Here is a 15,687-nt window from a genome sequence, read left to right on the forward strand (position 1 = left end):
TATATATATATATATATATATATTACATATTTTTAATAAAAATAATATCATTAGAAATGTCTCGTCGATACCTTCAAAATGAGACTAATATCGAAATATAAAATTGCAAAAGAAGTAATTAGAAATGATAATACATTGAAAATTAAACAGAAATAAAATACATTAACTTATATATATATATATATATATATATTACATATTTTTAATAAAAATAATATCATTAGAAATGTCTCGTCGATACCTTCAAAATGAGACTAATATCGAAATATAAAATTGCAAAAGAAGTAATTAGAAATGATAATACATTGAAAATTAAACAGAAATAAAATACATTAACTTAGAATTTCGAGGAACTTAAAAAAAAGTTACATCACTTCATTGCCGTGTCTCTTCCACAAATGTTCAATTAATGCATTTCGAAGTGCGAAGTGTGCTTCTTTGTCTTTGAATTTCTTATGCCGGGCCAGGAATTGTCGGAACCGTTCGACATCGTTCATCCTTATGTCTTCAACATTTGAAATTGATGGTGGAGTAGAAACGACAATATCTTCTTGCTCATCACGTTCATCCTTAATAATCATGTTGTGCATTATTATGCAAGTGGTCATGATATCATGCAAAGTTCGTTTATCCCAAAACCGTGCGCTTGCTAATTAACTTCTTTTTTTTATTCTTTAACGACAATATCTTCTTTTTTTTTTATACAAGAGAAGCAAGAGTTGTTTATAAGAGTGTTAGCTTTGGAGGTGTGAAGCATGCGCTTGCTAATTAACTTGGTCGTAGGCTAACCACTGGTGTGAGTACGTAATTAATTGCACTTTAGGGTATCTAGGACACTCTTATTAATTGTAGGATAGGGTCTGGCCAACTAGGGCAATTAACTTTATGATGTTAGGCCACTCTGGCCTTGTTCAAAAGTAACAAAATATACATCTCATAGTAATTAAAACTTCGAGGCTATGTAACATGTTTTAATAGGTTGAGCGCATTTCTTGTGAACAGAAACATGATTATATATATATATATATATGAGATTAATGGGTATCCTTGTCATAGGAGGGGATTTCCTCCTATGACGCCTCTAAAATCACATGATTGAGCGACATTGTGGATGATCCGTTCCGTTGAACTTGATCTACATATTCTAAAACCCCAACACACCAAGTTTGGGGTGAACCCGTCGTCGTTTGACCCTTCATCCACTCGTATCAATTTTAACGGTTTTGAATGAATAGAACTTTTCACATGGCCCGATGGAGGGTCAAACGACGACAGATTCACTCTATATAGGGCAATTAACTTTATGATGTTAGGCCACTCTGGCCTTGTTCAAAAGTAACAAAATATACATCTCATAGTAATTAAAACTCCGAGGCTATGTAACATGTTTTAATAGGTTGAGCGCATTTCTTGTGAACAGAAACATGACTAACAGGGTTCAAATTTGATTCTAGCTAGTAGCAAGGATGTGCTCATATCCCTCATGTTAAATATGTAAATACTAAATGACTTTAGTCCATATATACTGACTCATAAATATATAGTGCTATTATTGGATACGTTGAACTCACTATCCATACTGGATTAAAGCGACTACGGTCTCAATGGGACCCTGATAGTAAGAAATGCTATTACATATAGATATATAGATCCAAGTGAGATTAAGAAGAAAAATAGATCTAGCTAACTTTCGACTTTGATGCACGTTAGTCGTAAAGAGTTCTTATGATAAATATGTAACTAAAATATTTTAGTCTATAAAATCATAATGCTCTTGTTATCTAGACGTGCATATACATGTGCTTGGATACCTATTCATGTATTTAGGATAACATCTCACGTGTATATATATACTCTTCATGAAAAAAAGAGGGGGAAGAAAAACTCACGCGCATACATCGATCCTTATTTCAAAGGGATGTTGTTATGAAATGCACATAGTTGACTCAAAGCATATTTCTGGTATCAACTTACATCAATACGAGGTTATACTAATTAACCTCCTTTTCCCCTCCTCTATACATACTAGTACAAAGTACATATATACGTTGCACATGTACGTATACTTGTAAGTTCAAAATTTGTACTAAACTAATTATTTAATAAAAATTAATATTAACAAACAACAATGTTATTAGAACCGACAATTTTAAATAATAAATAATCTTTAGTTATTTGACTAATAAATTAATATTTTGAAATATTATCTAATTATTAGACTAATAAATTAATAGTTATCTACTTCTAATTTCTGACAGTTTTTGTTTTTCAATTTTAGTATGGACTATTCACAAAAGATAAATGGAGTAAAAAATAAAAATTGTCACACTCAAGAAATTGAAACTCTTTAAATAAAAAGAGTTTGTCAAAAAATCATTTCAAAGTAATGAGGAGAAATATTTATGGTGTAAAACATGATAAACACACACACACACACACATTGCACATGGCAAACAACTAAGTTTCATACATAAGCTATCAAGTTCCCTCTGCATTAATTATTTCCTTCTATAGTTGTTGATGGTGGTGTTTTGGAGGGTGTTTTGTGGGGGGAGATATATAAAGAGATGATTCACTAATAAAAATAAATATGTTTTATAAATTTCCACGTTTATAATGGCAGTGACTTAATTTGCCCATCTACTTGCACGTTGGAACATCGTTAGAGCGGTCGAAAAGAGGCGGCGTAGCGAGCTTTGTCGCCCGGAGCTCGTTCACCTCCTACTGTAGCCTCAAGTTCTCGTTGCTTACAGTCTCACGACATCTTTTTAGGATTTCGAAGCCTACCTTTGTCTGTTTCAATTTGTCCTTAAAATAACAGCCCTTCGTCGAAAGAGATATATAAGAATTAATTTGAGAAGCAAACACATATATATGTCGTATGAAGATGGTTAGTGCTTGTACCTTGCTCTTCAGTTTTGGAACCAAATTAACTTCGACTTACCTCGACCTTAGATTTAACTACTTGGCCGACTTACTTTTGTTTCTGACAACAGAAAGTACACAAACAATCGATCAATTTTAATTTTTGAAACAATTTTGATTAGGAGAAGAAGGATATAATTTAACTTGCTCGATTAAGGGTACTATAATATATATATATATATATATATATATATATATATATTCTCTCTCTTAATATATAAGTATATAGAAGTATATTCTCTTTTATATATCATACTCCCTTTAAAAGCATGAGTTCGGAAAATCTTTTTTAGACAAATATACCCCTTTATAGTTTTAACTACCTTATCTATAATCAAATTCTAATTTTCAAATTTAATTTTAATGATGGTGTTTGAATAAGCAGCGTACAATCTTTTTTAGACAAATATCATACTCCCTTTAAAAGCACGAGTTCGGAAAAATCTTTCGATAGACAAAAATACCCTTGAAATTCAAATATTATTCCATTAATTAAGAGTAAGTTGATAGATTATTGAATTCTTATTGGATATACATAGTAAAGATAAGGATACAATTTAAATTTGAAATGTAACACAAAATAAAATTATTTAATGCCAAATTTACAAATGTCTACAAAATAAAGGGCATGTATGCAAAAACCAAATAAATTAATGAGACAAATAATGTCTACCCCAAATGTCGAACCCGGGAATAACATAGACCTAAAAATATACATAATATGAATGGAATATTTACAAAATCCACCAAACATATTAAAGAGACAAAAGACATTCTCAAAATTATTTTAAAAAAATAAGCAAAATAAAAAACATACTACCTTTAAAAGAACGAGTTCGAGAAAAGCTTTTCATAATCAAAATTACCATGTACTAATTTAAATATTTAATTTAAATTATAATCTATCTTAATCATACTCATATTCTATCTTAATACCCCATGAACTATCTATAGCTCAACAATTTAAATAAGATTAATAAAATATAGTATCAGTTTATTACATGAAGTATTACCAGAAAAAGAAAAAAGTTTTAAACATTAGACAAAATACTCTCAAAAGTTTAAAATTATAGAAATTAAAAGCTAAAAATTTAGAACTTGGCAAAGAAAAGAGTAATTGTGTGATATTTTTTTCATTAAGATATATAAATATAACTTATAATTTAAAGTTTGCTATTCCTTTTCAGAATCTGAAAATAGTCAAGTTGATACTGGTAAAACAAATAGTAATAATAACAAATTAAAATATCAAGTTAAAGAATAAAAATTTAAAAAAATATATAATAGATTAAAAATTAATGTTATATAAATTAAAGTACATGCATATAATTTTACCAATATGTTAAGAGCAGCAAAAATACATAAGTATCATTAATTGATAGAAGACTAAATCACAAAAAACTAATAAAATATTATAATATAATAGCTTAATATTAATTGATTATAATTTATAAATATTAATCTCTAATGGTAATAATATGTTATAGGGTAAAATATTATAAAGATTTATGTATGGAGAACTATTAGAAAATTTTGAGACATCATTCAAAAGAATCAAGCAGTTTTCATTTCAAATGGAATTTGAAACGTCCATAGATCACTTCAATTAACACTAACATAAGTTATATTTATCAAAGAAACACCGACAGAATACCCCTTGAAGAATATATTACACAACTTTGTTCCAATTAAATAAACATTCTTCAAGGAAGATAAAAGAAAAATTACTATGTCATGACTCTGCCTAAGCAAAAAAATATAAAATTGACCTTTTTCTTTTTCTGATATAGTATCACGACCACGTGTGACTTTATTTAGGGGTATGACCACTAACGAATGATCAATTCTTAAAGATACGATCAAAGATAATGATGTAATAGCACTATTAGAATTCAAGATCTCTAAATATAAAGGTAGTGTATTTCATTATTAAAATTCTTATTAAATGTCACTAAATATAAAATTCACCTTATATCTGTTTCAAATCTATAGAAGAGATATGCATATCATTATAAATTTTGTCAATAATATATATCAATCCAAAGATACAATTTACTGAAGAAATAAAAGAATAGTAAGTAAACCAAGCAAACATCCATATAACACCGTAAAGGAAAAAATATTATATTTTAAAGCTAATATGCAGCGCTCTTTTAGAGTAAGCTGCCAAGACAAAAGCATCTTCATTAAAGCTCTTTATAAATGCATAAGAAATTCAAATTACTAATATATACAACCATTATAAAATTCGAAAGAGGTATGATCTTAAAAAACCTACTCTAAAACTCATACAATTAAACCTAAGAATAATTACCAATATACAGACACACTATCGTACCTTTAAGGCAACGATAACTATCATTTATAATAGAGTTGAGCAGTGGTTCTATGTTTGCAAAGACTGTAACAAGTGGATAAAGATGTTAATAATAAGTGTCTAGATGATAAATGTTGTAAAATCGCTGATGTAGTACCAAGGTTAAGTGATATCCCTTCTTCATTAAATAAATATATCAAAATTAAATATTAATATTATAATCTAAAGCAATCTTCATTAAATAAATATATCAAAATTAAATATTAATATTATAATCTAAAGCAAATTGACAATAAAAATATAATGTATTTAGTTTAGATCCTCATGGAAAATGACACATACAAAGCAAATGTGTCATTATGACACAGCAAAAATTCTTATTGGATGCACAATAGAAGAATTCATTGCAGAGAAAATAGATGTAGCTCCTAACCTTATTTAAGTAATAAATTAAAAGCACAAAAAAATTCATATATATGAAATTAGCATTTATTTTTATTAAAATTGGAAAAAATCAAAGTCCGTATTGTCAGAACTTTGTGTCGAATATAAGAAATATATTCAACTTCTTTGTGAATTTAGATGAGAAGAGATGAATGAGCCCAAGAAAAGATAACATGCTCCAGTCTCATATCACAATCGATGTAGACGATGAAGATGAATTGCCCATGAAAAAAATAAAGATAAAGAAGGATTGATCTTGACTCAATTAAAAATAAAATAGAAGCAACAAAAGATAATGTTTTGTGAATTGTTATAGAATAGTTTTATTTTTTTTAGTAAAATTAGGAATCTTTAGAATGGATTTTCATAAACTATTTTTAGTGCTTTCGTATATGTGGATGTTTTTATTATATAAAAATGTACTAGAGTTAGTATTAATCTTAAGTTTATGATTTTTTTCATTAACTATTTTTTATCATTTTAGCCCACTTTAAATCAATCATCTTGGCTCGTTGGATTTATTATTCATCTTCCTTTTATAATGTTATTTTTTCAACTGTTTTCACTTTCATAACACTATACTTCCTCATGTCAAGATTGGTTTCATGCCGATCCAAATGAAATGAAAATTTAAATTGGCTTTAGATTATATTTATCTTCTGTCAATTCAACTATCAACATAAAAATTTAAACTGGATGTAGCCTATTTAAACAAATATCAAATAAATAAATAATTAAAATGTAATCAATGAACAAATTTTAGTAAGAACATAAATCAAAAATACTTAATCAAAGCGAGCAAAAATTATCAAAAAGTAACCAACAAACAAATTTTAGTAAGAAAATAAACCAAAAACACCTAATCACAGTATTTAACCACATGCATTGCACGTGCATAAAATCTAGTATATAATATATGTATAAGTATATATATAAGTATACAGTGTATACTCTCTTATATAAGTATATATTAGTATACTCTCTCTTATATATGTATAATATATGTATAAGTATATATACGTATACTCTCTCTTATATATGTATAATATATGTATATATATATGTGTGTGTGTGTGTGTGCTGTGTGTGTGTGTGTGTGTTGTGTGTATATGATATAATATATATATATATATATATATATACTATATATATATATATATAGGGAGAGGTTCTAATAAAAACCTCCTTAGGCCTAAAACTAAAAACCTCCTTCATCATGGCTAGGATTCAGTCAAACAGTCAACAGACACATGCATTAATTACCTCATTAAATACATGCATTAATTTACATCAACGGTAGTGAATCCGGATTCACTGTAGTGATTTGAGATACGTTGAGGTTAGTGAATCTGGATTCACTGCGTTAAGGTAATTAATGAGGTAATTAATGCATGTGTTTGTTGACTGTTTGACTGAATCACAGCCATGGATTCATCTAGATCCAATGAATGAGGAGGTTTTTAGTTTTAGCTAAGGAGTTTTTATAGAACCTCTCCCTATATATATATATAATATATAATATATATATATATAATATATATATATATATATATATAATGGTGTGTGTGTGTGTGTGTGTGTGTTGTGTGTGTGTGTGTGTGTGTGGTGTTGTGTGTTTTTTTTATGTAATTACTATAAGTATTTACATTTGTTTATGTATAATATATGTATATGTGTGTCAGTGTGTGTATGTATATATATATATATATATATATATATATATACATATACATATATTGTATGACATGAATACTTTAGGCTACTTAGTATATAAGTGTATATAAATATAAGTATATTCTCTCCTTATATATGTATATATCTCTTATATAATTATATATATGTATAAGTATGCTCTCTCTTATATATGTGTACGTGTATACCTCTCTATATATATATTTATACTCTCTCTCTTAGTAATATAGTATATATATGTATATATAAGTATATATATATGTATATATAAGTATACAATGCTGTACCCTTATATATATATATATATGATATATATATATATAATATATATATATTATATAGTATATATATATATATATATATATGATATATATATATTATATATATATATATATATATATATATATAATATGGAAAAAGTGAATCTGGCGGTGACTCCGTAGCTGGCTCTGAGGATGCGGAGATCTGGGGCGTTTATGTATAAACCTAATAAAGAGATCTGAGCCCTTCACTGAAAATCCTCTCCCCCAAAATCCCTACCCTTCTCATCATCTCTCCCGCGCAGGATCAGCGCTCCCGCTCCTTCCTCTCCAGCGCCGAAATCGCCCGGCGAGCTCTGGCCGCGCCGATCAGCGTGGCCGCCGAAGCTCGACGTCCCCGTTCAGCGTCGCCGCCGTCCCCTTGCCCTAGCCATCACCTCCCCTCCTCCTCTCCAGCTCCCGAGATCGCCGCCGCTGAGCGTCACCGCCGGGTCATCGCCGTCTACTCCTCCTCGCCATTGAGCTCAGCCCTCGTCATCAGCCACACCTCCGACGACATTCAAGCTCAGCCCTCAGGTTCATCGCCGCCTCCGGAGCTCGACCAAGCCCTCGACGTCAGCCCTCATGGCTTCGAACAAATTGAAAGCGTCGACGTCTTCAAATTCTACAAAATCAAAGCCTACCTCTTCTAAATGCAATAATCCTCCAACTCCTTAAGTAATTTGCCATGATATATTTAATTTTGAACTCTTTCTGAATTATAATTTTGTTGTAAGCCATGATGTATAATGTTTGTGTTAATAAACTTATTAATATGCGTCTTAATTTGCCCAAATATATTTAATTTTTAACTCTTTCTGAATTATAATTTTCTTGTAGGGCTAAGATAACACACTTGAGAATTCCGGCCAATTTGTGTTATTTTCGAGATTTAATTGATAAGCGAATAAAATTAGATGAAAGACACATAAAAGCCCTACAGACGACACCTTTTCACAGCTTTCTCAATATACCCACATCCTTGAGCAATGAGCAAATAGCAATTGATTGCTTGATTCAAAATTTTAATCCCGATAAATGCTCATTCATGATTGGGAATAAAAATTATGTGTTCGGTATAGATGATATTCACCGAATTACCGGATTGCCAAAGGATGGAATTCCGATAAAAATGAGTGGGGCAGCGACTAATACAATCTACACCTATTTTGTAAAGAATTATAAGAAAGCCGATGAGAAAAAGAAGGCGGTGATTTCGGGGAAGCGCGATAGAATGGCCGAGATGATTGTAGATATGATTAATGAAGGATAGAATGGCCGAGATGATTGTAGATATGATTAATGAAGACCCTATAATATGTGTGAAACTTATTGTGGCTTTCATTATCGGCTTCATATTATGCCCGCGGACATGTAAGACATGTCCCTTGTGGGCGTTTAGATATGCGGAGCAGTTATCAACTTTGCATAAATATAATTGGTGCCATGCGGTGTTCACTCTTCTTTGCAAAGAGATGAGTAAATCAAAGAAGTCTCTTAGTATGCGGGAATTAGGTCAGCGCTCAAATGCCGGGTACATGGGTGGTTTTTCCTCCGTTTTACTGGTGAGTTACATGAATATTAATTTGTATATCTTTTCATTTTGATAATGATTATTGTTTATGCACATGCTAATGTGTAGTTTCTTTTTTGTAGGTTTGGTTTTATGAAAAAGTGGGGGAATTAGAGTATACTTCAGATGTTGAAAGGTTACCGCTGCTCTTTTGTGTGAAGAGTACTGGAAAGTGGAGGAGGACTACTATGAACAAATTATATAGAGTCCCGAAGTTGGTTACGGATAATGGCTAAGAGAATACTCCTCTTATTCATACGGCATCGCCAAGAGTATTTGTACATAACGTTGCTCTAATAGTTCATTATTTTATGTCCCTTTTGTTAGTATCTATGTTTGCAACTATAGTATACGTACTAATACTAGCTTTTTTTTGTCAAATAGGAATCAAGGAAAGCTGAATTAATTTTCTTAATTGCGGAGAAGACGTACGAGTTGAATGAGCTCACTACAGAATTACGAGAATTAGAAGAGCGTAGTGCTAGATGCCAAAAAAAACCAAGGAGAAAGAGGATGACGGAAATGTAACTGAAGAAAAAAAAATCAAAGAGGATATGGAAGCTAAGGAATATGAGAATTTGGAAGGAACGGGGGAAGCCGATTTATGTGATGACTTTGTGATGAGCGCAAGAGACATGAGAATTTTAGAAGATGCTCGGTGAGTTTAGTTTTTTAAATTTTCTTACAATTTTAATTTTTATATTTTCCATATAATTCTTGTGTAACTCTTTGTTAATTATATGCCTTCTCGACTCTATAGAGATGTTTCTCAAAAAGATGAAGGTGGTAATGAGAATAACAGAGAAACGCCATCTATCAAACGGGCTGTCGGAAAGAGGGAGAGAAAGGATGGACCATCTGTTACTTCACCTTATATGCCTCTAGATCAACCAAAGAAAGGCACAAAGAAGAGACATGTCATCCAGATATTGGATAGTCCTGAGGGAAAAAAAAGTGCAAAAATCAAGAAGGCTTCATACCTACATCTAGAGACTATCCAGGTAAGGCACTGGCGTTTGATTATGAGAACAAATTAATTGAAGACTTTCTACAATCGAGAATGAACAGGTAAGTGTTACTGACTTATTCTAATAATAATCTTTGAATTTACTTAATTCTAGTAGCAATTTTCTCACAATGTGCTTGCATATAGTGATACGTACATTTGGAAGTGTGCCGAAGCAAGCGTATCTCGCTTAGATGCTTATATACTATTAACGGGAGGTGAACTCAGTGACGATGTAGGTTCTGAACAATTGTGTTATTGTTTGTTTGATGTTGTATATAAAATAATTTATATTAACTATTTTATTCATTCATGGTAAATTTTGTAGGTGATCGATGCATTTGTTATTCGGCTTTGTAACAAGATTGAAACAAATAATAGTTATGATCGAAAGATACATGTCACAAGACCTTGGCTTGCAGTAAGTATATCCTTGTTTTTTTCACTAATTGGTGGATATTATTATTATGTTATCCCACAATATTGACATTATTGCATCTTTTAGCAAGCAATTCTAGAAGGAAATCTAGAAATGGTGGCAAAACGAATGAAGGAAAATGTTTCTCAGCAGAAGTTCTTGGAGTGTGAAAGAATTCTGATCCCGATTGTCAGCTCCGGACATTGGCACCTGGTAGAGTTAGTGAGAGAGGAGAAAAAATTCTATCACTACTCCTCAATCAACTCCCCCATTTATACCGCCGATGCTGTGAAATTTAGAAATAAGTTTATGAGTTTCATTGAGAGTAATTGGGGATTGGGGAAATCGGAGCATCATGGTCTTGTGTGAGTTGCCGTGCCACAACAAGGACCGTAAGTGTTTCATGTATTTCTAATTTAATTGTTCATTTTTTTTGTTCATAGTCATTTTCAATATTGTAATATTTTTCCCCTAAATGCAGAACGTTAGATTGCGGGATCTTTATGATTGAATTCATTAACAGCATTGTCGAAAAACGGTCGATAACAATTTCAAAAGGAGATTGTGCAAAATATAGAGCAAAGTTTTGTGCTGCTCTTTTGTATGCACGCGATTCACCTTTTTTGTAAATATTATTTTAATTTTCTCCAAGGTTTTTGTTGTGTATTCAATGTTGTAAGTATGTTCATGTTGTTAATATGTTGTTAATTGTTTTGCGTGTACATTTACAGACAACTACGTTGTTGTTGTGTGTTGTAAGTATTTTCATGTTAAATGAGAAGTGAACTAGGGCTAACATAGCCACCAGAGCAAACACTTGTGCTAGAAATAACACCAGCCCGTAGTAGAATAACTCGAGAAGGGATAGAACTAACAGGATGGCAGCTAGAACTAACAAGCGTGAGGTAGGGCTAACATGGCCACCAGAGCAAACACTTTTGCTAGAAAGAACGCCAACCCACAGTAGAACTAACTCGAGAAGGGATAGAACTAACAGGAAGGCAACTAGAACTAACAAGCGTGAGGTAGGGCTAACATGGCCACCAAAACAAACACTTGTGCTAGAAATAACGTCAGCCCGCAGTAGAACTAACTCGAGAAGGGATAGAACTAACAGGAGGGCAGCTAGAACTAACAAGCTGTGGGGTAGGGCTAACATGGCCACCAAAACAAACACTTGTGCTAGAAATAACGCCAGCCCGCAGTAGAACTAACTCGAGAAGGGATAGAACTAACAGGAGGGCAGCTAGAACTAACAAGCTGTAGGGTAGGGCTAACATGGCCACCAGAACAAACACTTGTGCTAGAAATAACGCCAGCACGAAGTAGAACTAACTCGATAAGGGATAGAACTAACAGGAGGGTAGCTAGAACTAACAAGAAGTGAGGTAGGCCTAACATGGCCAACAGAACACACACTTGTGCTAGAAATAACGCCAGCACGAAGTAGAACTAACTCGAGAAGCGATAGAACTAACAGGAGGGCGGCTAGAACTAACAAGAAGTGAGGTAGGCCTAACATGGCCAACAGAACACATACTTGTACTAGAAATAACGCCAGCACGAAGTAGAACTAACTCGAGAAGGGGTAGAACTAACAGGAGGGCGGTTAGAACTAACAAATGTGAGGTAGGGCTAACATGGCCACCAAAACAAACACCTGTGCTAGAAATAACGCCAGCACGAAGTAGAACTAACTCGAGAAGGGGTAGAACTATTCAGGAGGGCAGCTAGAACTTACATATCCAATAGAACCAAAACTTAAACTAGAACTTAAAGTTATCTGGAGGTGGAAATAACACGAGATCAGCTAGAACTATCACATTTAATCTAGAACTAACATAGTCATTAGAACACAACTAGAACTAACATAGGCATTAGAACCCACATTTAAACTAGACCTTGCGTTATCTAACACGAGAATGGCTAGAACTAACACGGAAACGGCTAGAACGAACATTAGCCCAGGTAGAACTAACATATTCAATAGATCCAACACTTAAACTAACATTATTCACTTGCACTTGGCTGTGAAGGTTACCGAGATATTACCGAGATATTATAGGTTTGACTGCATTCATTGTTTTTGCATAGTTCCCAAGGTTGAATAGTTAACTCACCTTGCAAAAGTGCAGTCCCAAGGAGGAGAGTTAAGATAACGTGGTCCGGAACCTATCCCTACATCCCACGCGGAAACATCACCATCCCCAAAGCCTGTTCAACCCCAGGATAGGATTGATTACCTTTTCGGCACAATCTTTTTCGGATCTTCCCATCGCCGACTCTCTGTAGACTCTTCCTCATTTATTTTATAAACCCCATACTTTTACCCTCTCCCCTACACCTTCAAGTTCCCCTGTATATATGGCGTTGAAAAATCATGGCTAGTTCCTGTACATCCGATGAAGGTCATGGCCTGCCTGGGACGCACGCTGATGTGGATCTTGTATATCCCTCATGCTATCCCCATTGTCTTTGCTCTTAGTTCCATCAGTGGGTGAATATACCTGGCTCCCTTCAAAGAGTTTGTACATTAACGCCCAGTTAAGATTCATAAGCGCATAGAATACGATCAATTCAGATGGGTCATGCGTGAATCACATGGGGAGGCATGCAAATGCTGGAGAGAATTGTCCTTTGGCATACATTAACACTCTATAGCTATACAGTGTTAACGTAAGCCAGAGGACTATCTTTTTGCTAGCATTTGCATGCCTTCCTAGGTGATTCACGTATTGACCCGTCTGAATTGATCGTATTCCATGCGTTTATGAATCTTAACTGTTGTTATTGCACAAGCTCGTTGAAGGGAGCCAGGTATACTCACCCAAGATACTGGAACTAAGAGCAATGACACAGATTGTACATGCAGTTGACATTACTTTAATACAAGGTTGTTTTGTTAAGTCATCACGTTTTATTGTAAAGATTATGGACTGGTTGTATTGTTATGTTTGGCGTTGTGTTGTCAAGCTTATGGACGGATTGTCAAGGTTATGTTTTGGTTTTCAACCTCTCCGATTATCTGCTTTTTGCATTTAATTCTACTGTTGTTGTGAAGCTATCTGTTGTTTAGTCTTTGTATTGTTAGGCTTATGGACTTGTTCACAAGTTTAGATCTTGGTTTGTATTGTTAGTTCCAGCTTTGTCTATATTCTTCTATTGCCCAGATTCGAGTGGAATCAGATAGAAAATGATCAGTTTGTGCCATGTTAGTTCTAAGTTATGCCATGTTAGTTCTAACTTATGTCTTGTTGGTTCTAACTTATACCATGTTAGTTCTAATCTACACCATGTTAGTTCTAATTGTTGTTTTCACTGTAATTTCTCCGCTCGAACTCGGAATGAGGTGATTTAACATTTGTTGAAAAGCTGTTGAAGAGTCCTACAACTTTAGCAATTAGAACTAACATGGAGAATTGACAAACACTTGGGCAACGTTTTGTACCTCATTGCTATTTATAGATTCGTGTTAGTTATAAAATTGCTAGAACGAACATTAACCCAGGTAGAACTAACATATTCAATAGATCCAACACTTAAACTAGAACTTAAAGTTATATGGAGGTGGAAATAACACGAGAACAACTAAATTAACATATTTTAGCAATAAATTATGTTAGATATTACATTAACATATTAACTCTATATTAACTACATTTAATATATTATGTTAGATATTAAATTAACACCTTCTCAAACTCAAAACCAAAACACCAAAATTAAAACTTATTTTAGGTGTTTAGAAAAAGTGTTGCGTTTTTGGGTTGAAGACGATTTAGCTCAAAAAACACCATGGTATCCATACGGGAGCCTAAGTCATTTGTTTTACTGGTTTTGTTAGTTCTAGCTTAGATGTTGTTAGTTCTATCATCTGCCGTGTTAAGTCTAACAGCATTCATGTTAGTTCTATAGCCAGCTAGCGCTAGTTATAGTTTTAAGTATTGGTTCTATCGTCTTTGTTAGTTCAAGCTTAGTTGTTGTAAGTTATCGCTTCTCCAGTAATAGATCTAGCTGTTCTCGTGTTATTTCCACCTCCATATAACTTTAAGTTCTAGTTTAAGTGTTGGATCTATTGTACTTAATGAGTTATATTATATTATAATTATTACATATTATTTTCAAATAATTATATATTTAATAATTTTGGTATATCAAATTGTTATGGTTATATATTATATTATATTTTTAAAATAACCTTATTTTATTATTAATATAATATAATATTATACTATTGTTAATATAATATAATATTATACTCTCATTCATATAATATAATATTATTAATAATGTTAATATTATGTTATGACTAGTATGTTATTAATAAATTAATATATTATAAATATTTTAATATTATGTAATATATTATGGTCTTTAATAGGGCTGAGTTTATTAATAGTAATTTAATAATATATTAGTAATTTATGATATATATAAATAGGTTATATTATATTATAATTATTACATATTATTTTCAAATAATTATATATTTAATAATTTTGGTATATCAAATTGTTATGGTTATATATTATATTATATTATAATTATTACATATTATTTTCAAATAATTATATATTTAATAATTTTGGTATATCAAATTGTTATGGTTATATATTATATTATATTATAATTATTACATATTATTTTCAAATAATTTTGGTATATCAAATTGTTATGGTTATATATTATATTATATTATAATTATTACATATTATTTTCAAATAATTATATATTTAATAATTTTGGTATATCAAATTGTTATGGTTATATATTATATTATATTTTTAAAATAACCTTATTTTATTATTAATATAATATAATATTATACTATTGTTAATATAATATAATATTATAATCTCATTCATATAATTTAATAATATTAATAATGTAAATATTATGTTATGACTAGTATGTTATTAATAAATTAATATATTATAAATATTTTAATATTATGTAATATATTATGGTCTTTAATAGGGCTGAGTTTATTAATAGTAATTTAATAATATATTA

The 15,687-nt window shown here is 31.4% G+C and overlaps 2 long non-coding RNA genes across 2 annotated transcripts; both read left to right on the top strand.

Annotated features, from left to right (window-relative positions):
* Positions 8,952-10,094, top strand: LOC109822283. The gene is made up of 4 exons (XR_002242069.1): positions 8,952-9,242; positions 9,334-9,528; positions 9,635-9,908; positions 10,011-10,094. It is a non-coding gene; the product is annotated as an uncharacterized LOC109822283 (long non-coding RNA).
* On the top strand, positions 11,027-11,373 carry LOC109822235. Its single transcript, XR_002242060.1, has 2 exons — positions 11,027-11,066; positions 11,156-11,373. It is a non-coding gene; the product is annotated as an uncharacterized LOC109822235 (long non-coding RNA).

Source organism: Asparagus officinalis, chromosome 8 (genome assembly GCF_001876935.1).
Source record: "Asparagus officinalis chromosome 8, Aspof.V1, whole genome shotgun sequence".
Taxonomy (NCBI): Eukaryota; Viridiplantae; Streptophyta; class Magnoliopsida; order Asparagales; family Asparagaceae; genus Asparagus; species Asparagus officinalis.